This window comes from Nuphar pumila, chromosome 12, assembly GCF_984573655.1.
Source record: "Nuphar pumila chromosome 12, dmNupPumi1.hap1.1, whole genome shotgun sequence".
In the NCBI taxonomy this organism is placed as follows: Eukaryota; Viridiplantae; Streptophyta; class Magnoliopsida; order Nymphaeales; family Nymphaeaceae; genus Nuphar; species Nuphar pumila.
The window spans coordinates 16,165,839-16,172,338 of NC_143260.1; positions in this window are offsets into that span (position 1 = coordinate 16,165,839).

A 6,500-nucleotide genomic window follows, 5' to 3' on the forward strand; every position below is an offset into this window, starting at 1 on the left:
TATCTTTCTCCACTTAGGTACAAAAATCTAGAATGCATGTCCCTTGTGATCTTAATTACAAGTATGTATGATGCTTTACTCAAGTCTTTCATCTCATGATAACCAAAACTTTGTTTCATTAATCATTCTCATGTCATTTCCTGTTATAAGAATATCATCTACGTATAAGGATAAAATGGTAAACCAACTCCCACGTTTTCTGACATAGACATTATGGTCTAGCCTATTTACCACATAACCCAATTTGGTAATTGTCTTATGAAAGGTCATATATCATTGCCTGGGTGATCGATTTAGCCCATATATAGATTTATTTAACCTATACACTTTATCCTCTTGACCTTTTATATGACAAAGTCTTCTGGTTTATGCATATATATAGTCTCTTTCAACTCACCATTCCGAAAAGTTGTTTTTACATCCATTTAATGTAATTTAAGGTCAAAGAATGCTACTAAGGTCAGTATTACTCGAATGAAAGCAAACTTCATCACTGGAGAATAAGTTTCTTCATAATTAATACCCTTACGTCGAGTGTATCCTTTTGCAACTAATCTTGCTTTAAATTTGTCAATAGTCTCATCAGATTTATTTTTCTTTCTTAAGACCCATTTTGAACCAATATTTGTCTTGCGATTATTAGGCAATGTCAATAGTTCCCATACTCCATTCTTTTCTATTAAATCAATTTCATCTTACATAGCTTCAATCTATTTATTGGATTCATGCTAATTGATCATATCTCAAAAGCTAAGATTATCAACAACTTCATCTAAATCAGTAGAGTAACGCAACTCCTTTGTCAAATAAACATAATAACCATCCAAATAGTATAGAGGAGCTCTGGACCTTTTATGTCTAGATATACATTATGAAGACTTCTCGTCATCTACAACTGACTATTGATCCTTTGTAACGATACAAACTCTTCTGATTTATTCAATGGCTCACCATTATTATTTAAGATGTCGAATGAAACATCATCTCCTTGAGGTCACATCCTCATTCCCTTTCTTCTAGAAATTCGACATCCCTACTCTATAAAACCTTTCTCAGGGTTTAAAATCTCTCTCTCTGGACCTTCAAGATAACCAATAAAAATACACCTCTATGTTTTATTCTCTAGTTTATCCTTTAGATGTCTAGGAATTAATGCATATGCAACCAACCCCCACTTGCGTAGGTGAGTTAAATCTAGTTTTTGACAAGTTCATAACTCATAAAGTGTTAGCTTAGTAAACTTTGAAGGAACCCTGTTCAAAACATATATGGCAGTATGAATAACCTCTCTCCAAAATATCTTTGAAAGGTTTGCATGTGCCAACATAGACAGAGTCATGTCCATCAGGGTTCAATTACGTCTTTCAGCTACACCATTCTGTTGAGGGGTATCAGACATTATAGTATTATATGTAATATAGTTGTCATAGCAAAATGCTTTAAACTCATTAGAATTGTACTCACTTTCTTGATCAGATTTGATAACCTTGATCTTTCTACCTAACAATCCTTCTACTTTGTATCTATATACCTTAAATATTTTTGAAGCCGATGATTTCCTAAAAATCAAATAATCTTGAATAGTCATATATAAAGTGATAAAGTATGACTTCTTCTCATGGTTAGCAACATATAGTGGGACACAAATATCCAAGTGGACTATAGTCAACAACTCACCGGTCCTACTTCCCTTTGGAAAAGACTTTCTAGTCATCTTCCAACTATACAATATTCACATTTGTCAAAATTTATGTTTTTAAGAGTAGGTAACGTGCCTTGACTTATTATTCTTTATATTTTATTAATATTTATATGGCCTAATCTTAAATATCACATGTGTGCATCAACATTTAAGGCACGATCATAACTAAATTCGTTCACTTTATTCATAGTAAGAGCAACTACATTAAGGCAGAACAAACCATAGTTAAGGTTATACTGTCCAGTGAGTTTCACTTATCCACATTTTTGAAAAGTGATCTTATTTGGTCAGAAATGAATTTCAAAATCCTTCTTCACAAAGTCAACAACACACACTAGATTTTTTTTCATGGAAGGCACATACCACATATTAGTCAACAATGGACTATTGCCATTAACCAACAACTTATACAACCCAATCCCCATGATGATGCAGTAGGTATTGTTCCACATAAATATTGTCTGGTCTTATGTTTTCAACTTCTTCATCTCTACAAGGCTCTGTGATCGTTGCAAAAATTTTTCTTTCTTTTTCTTTTTAGAGAAAAGAGAAAAACTCTTGCAAGGTCTCACTTGACCTTTGAAAAAAGATTTTGAAAATTTACTCACCTCTGTTTTTAGAAAAGTTGCAAGAAAATGGAGAGACGGGATTTGCACGTCGGTACGAGGTTCAACCATTCCTGGTGCTTTTACCAAGGGTAATCAAACCAATGATCAAATTTATGCGTTTGCTTTGCCTAAATTTATCTAAGAAATTATTCTAAGAAATTATTCTAAGTCCTAAATGCATATTGAGTTAGGCTTGTGCTATGATTTTGATCTTTGAAAAAAATATGTATGCTTTTGAAAGGATTTTAGAGATTCAAATTTTTTCAAGTGAATTTTAGATGGATTTGAAAATATCCTTTAAGAAATGACTTTGAAGCTCAGAAATTGATTTTGCATTGAGAAATTGGAATTTGAAATGAATTTGAATTGGAAGTTTGAAATTGCAGACTTTGAAATTGAATTCAAAGTTGGTTTTTTGAAATCTGAATTGATTTGAAAATCGAAATTGGAGTTTAAGTTTAATTTATGAATTGAGAATTGAATTCAGAAATCAAACTTGAAAATTGAATTTGGAATTAAAAATCAGAATGAAATTGAAATTTGGAAATGAAATTGGAATTTAGAATTGAAAATTCAAAATGAAATTTGAATTTTGATTTGAAATTAAAATTGAGGATTGAAATAAAATTCAAAATTTAAAGTTTTAAAATAGAAAATTTGAAATTGAAATGAAAATAGAATTCAAAATTTGGAATTTGGAAATTTGAAAGAAATAGAAAATTGAAATTGAAATGAAATTCCAAGTTTAAATTTAAAACATGGAAATAGAAAATAAAAATTGATATCCAAAATTGGAATAAAATCAATATTTTAAATTTGGAAATTGAAATCAAGACTTGGAATTGAAAATTCAAAGTTTGAGATTAGAAATTCAAAAATGAAAAGTTGAAATTGAAATTAAAATTAAAATTAAAATTAAAATTAAAATTAAAACTTAGAATTGAAAATGAAATTCAAAATTTGAGATTAGAAATTCGAAAATGGAAAGTTGAAGTTTAAAACTAGGAATTGAAAATGAAATTCAAAGTTGGAATTTTGAAATTCGAAAATGGAAAATTTAGACTTGATATTTGGATTTGAAGTGAAAAAAAAAGGAATTTTAGAATTTAAAAAAAATGAATTTGATATTTGAAATAGAAGTGAAATTCAAAGTTGAATTTGAATTTTGAAAATGGATAGTTGAAATTGATTTTAAACTTGAAATAAAGACCAAAATTCAAAATTTGAATACAAGATTAATATTTGAAATTGAAATGAGAAGTAAAGTTAAAATTGGAATGTTGAAAAATGGGAAAAGAGAATAAAGATCAAAATTTGGAAATTGAAAATAGAAGTTTGAAATAGGATTTAAAATTCAATGAAATTGGAAATGAAATTAAAAATTAACTTTGATTTTGAAAATGGAAATTGAAAAATGTCTTTGAATTCAGAAAGGAAAATTGTTTTTGAAAATCATTTCAAAAATCACTTGGAAATTTGGAAATGACTTGAAACAATTTGGAAAAATGATGTAATTCTATCTTAAATGATGAATATACTATTTCTTTGAAAAATCATTTGAATTTTAAAGAGAATTTCATACTTTATAGAATTAAAAACAAGATTAATTTCTATATATTCATGACTAGGGCCACAAATATACTTTAAATTAACCTTTATTTAAAATTCTAATAAAGAAAAAGATTTTTATGCCTTTATAGAATTAAGATAAAATTAATTTTCAACATATTCATGACTAGGGTCACAAATATATTTTGAATTAATTTTTATTTTAATTCAAACAAAGGAAAAAAGAGGAATTATGAAAGAAATGGTGATTTTCGAAAATGATCTAAAGTGTAGATCAAATTTTTTTATGTAATAAAGAACAATAACTCTAAGTATTATTCACATTCTAACTAGGGTCAAAAATATAAATTTTACTTAGTTTTATTTATTCTTTATTAAAATGGTGCACTTGCCATTCGTGTTTTCATAGTGAATTTAAGAAAATAGAAAAAAATGCAACAAGTTAAAATGAAATTTAAAAATTAACCTAATATACTCATTCATTCTAACTAAGCATAAAATGAAAATTTTTCATTAATACAATTATTATAACCCTTGAATGAATTACATTAATTGAAAAAAAAGAAAAGGAAAATCCTGCAAAATGAACAAACATGTTAGAAATAAATGTAGGCATTCACTTTTAAAAAATTTAGCAAGGGCAGTTCTTTTTTCTTTTGAAAAAATGATGCATCATTTTAGGCTTAGGTAATCATTCACATTGCATTTTACAAGTCCCACCATGACACTTATCATTATGCTATGCACCTTTGTCAATTATAAATGTTATCTTTGTCTTGTCATTTGTTTGTTCTTTAGCATTATGATTTGTTTATCTTGTCAATAGCATTAATATTGTAGTCTATCATTTCAGGTTATCTCATTTGACCCACAAAGGTCTACAAGTTGATTCTTGAGAAAGTTTTTAATAAAAAAATATATAATCTTTTATTGATTTATCAAATTAAATTTTCTGTATTGCATAAATCATTGCCATAGCTTTTGAAAAAAGTTTCATTTTGAGCTAAATTTTAAAAATGTCTTTGTCTTACTACATTTCATCTTGAGACTTATGGTTTGTAATCAACAAGACCTTCAACCTTGAATGACTACTTATTATGTCGAACAAACATTTGTGTAAAACAAGGTTCCGAATTTGTTTTGAGACAGAGATTAGTCATCGAGAAGACCCTCTCGCCTTAAACAACTGGTCATTAAGCCAGGGAGCGATCGAGGAACATTTGGTAATGCATTTTGTTAGCAATTATTTTTTTTATCATAGATGACTTCAAACAATCTAAGGTCAAATATCTTTTGTATTGTTCTCTAAATTCATCTTAAGAACTTGTTTCATGATCACCTTTATCAAAATGGGTCAAATCAAAGCATTTATCATGCATCATCATGTCACGTCATATACATTTTTATACATGTTACTAACCAGTTTTCTTATAGTTAACATAGTTCTCACGAACTCAATTATATTATTAGCTAAGTCTACCTAGTTTTATTTGAATATCATCCTATAGATAGATGAACATTAGGTACATAGATTGTCCTACAGAATGATGAAGCAATCATACCTATTTGACAAGCACATTAACCATTTTTATCCCCAAGCATGTCTAGACTAAAAGTATCTTTGTCAAAAAAAATGGTTTTTGTCCTTGTCTCTTCAAGAAGTCTTTATCTTTTGGAAAACTTGTTAGCTATCTTTTCTGCAACATTATGCAACAACACAGTTGTTTTGTTTTTTGCCTGATCACACTTAACAAAGACTTTTCACTTATCATACTCAGTTCAAGGGAAAGTCCTCGTGTGAAATAAAAAAATGACTTAGTCTTTGGTTTTGACCTCACTCGATAAGACCTTTCTGCCTCTATAAACATGCATTATAGAGAGACCCTTGTGTTGAGCTACGAACAAGCCTTTAGATATAGAATGCATGATTTGTTGTCATATCATTGTCTTCTTAAATAACCTTTTCGAAAAAGCTAATATCAAAACTAATCTTTTGTGTTTTCAAAACTGGTGTATCTATACTCGACAACAAAAAGGTTCATTTATAGGCATCCTAATTTTGACCAAATAATTTTTTGAAAAAGTAACTTTTTTAAAGCAAAGTATTTCATTTTTTTTTAGTCATGATTGTTAGGTTGGCTATTAAAAAAAGCATTAAAAAATGGTGGGTTATGTGGTTCAAATCAATGTTGTCGATATCAGCCCTAAATCTTTTGATGAAAGATTCAGGTGAATTGTTCTATACCGGCCAAAAAATAATTAAAAATATTATGTGTCAATCCAAATGTGACACTTTCTAAAGCCATTAAAATATAATTTTAAGTATTTTACTAATATGCCCAGTTGTCTTTTGCAGAAAAAGGGAAGCAGGTTATATGTGCACCCCTCGAAGACGGACGTTAGCTACATCTCATGTTTGGGGGTCCCAATGAGCGCCATGTATGTAAGCATGTGCGGCTCGTATCCCCATGTTTGTCAGCATCACTTAAAGTTGGAGTCTGATGTAGTTGCAAAGACTTAAGTACCCTTTCCTCCATTGGTGCCAAAAAAATGATGATTCTAGAAAAAGAGTGGTTGCAAAGACTTAAGTACCCCAAAGATGGTTATTTAAGACACAGTCC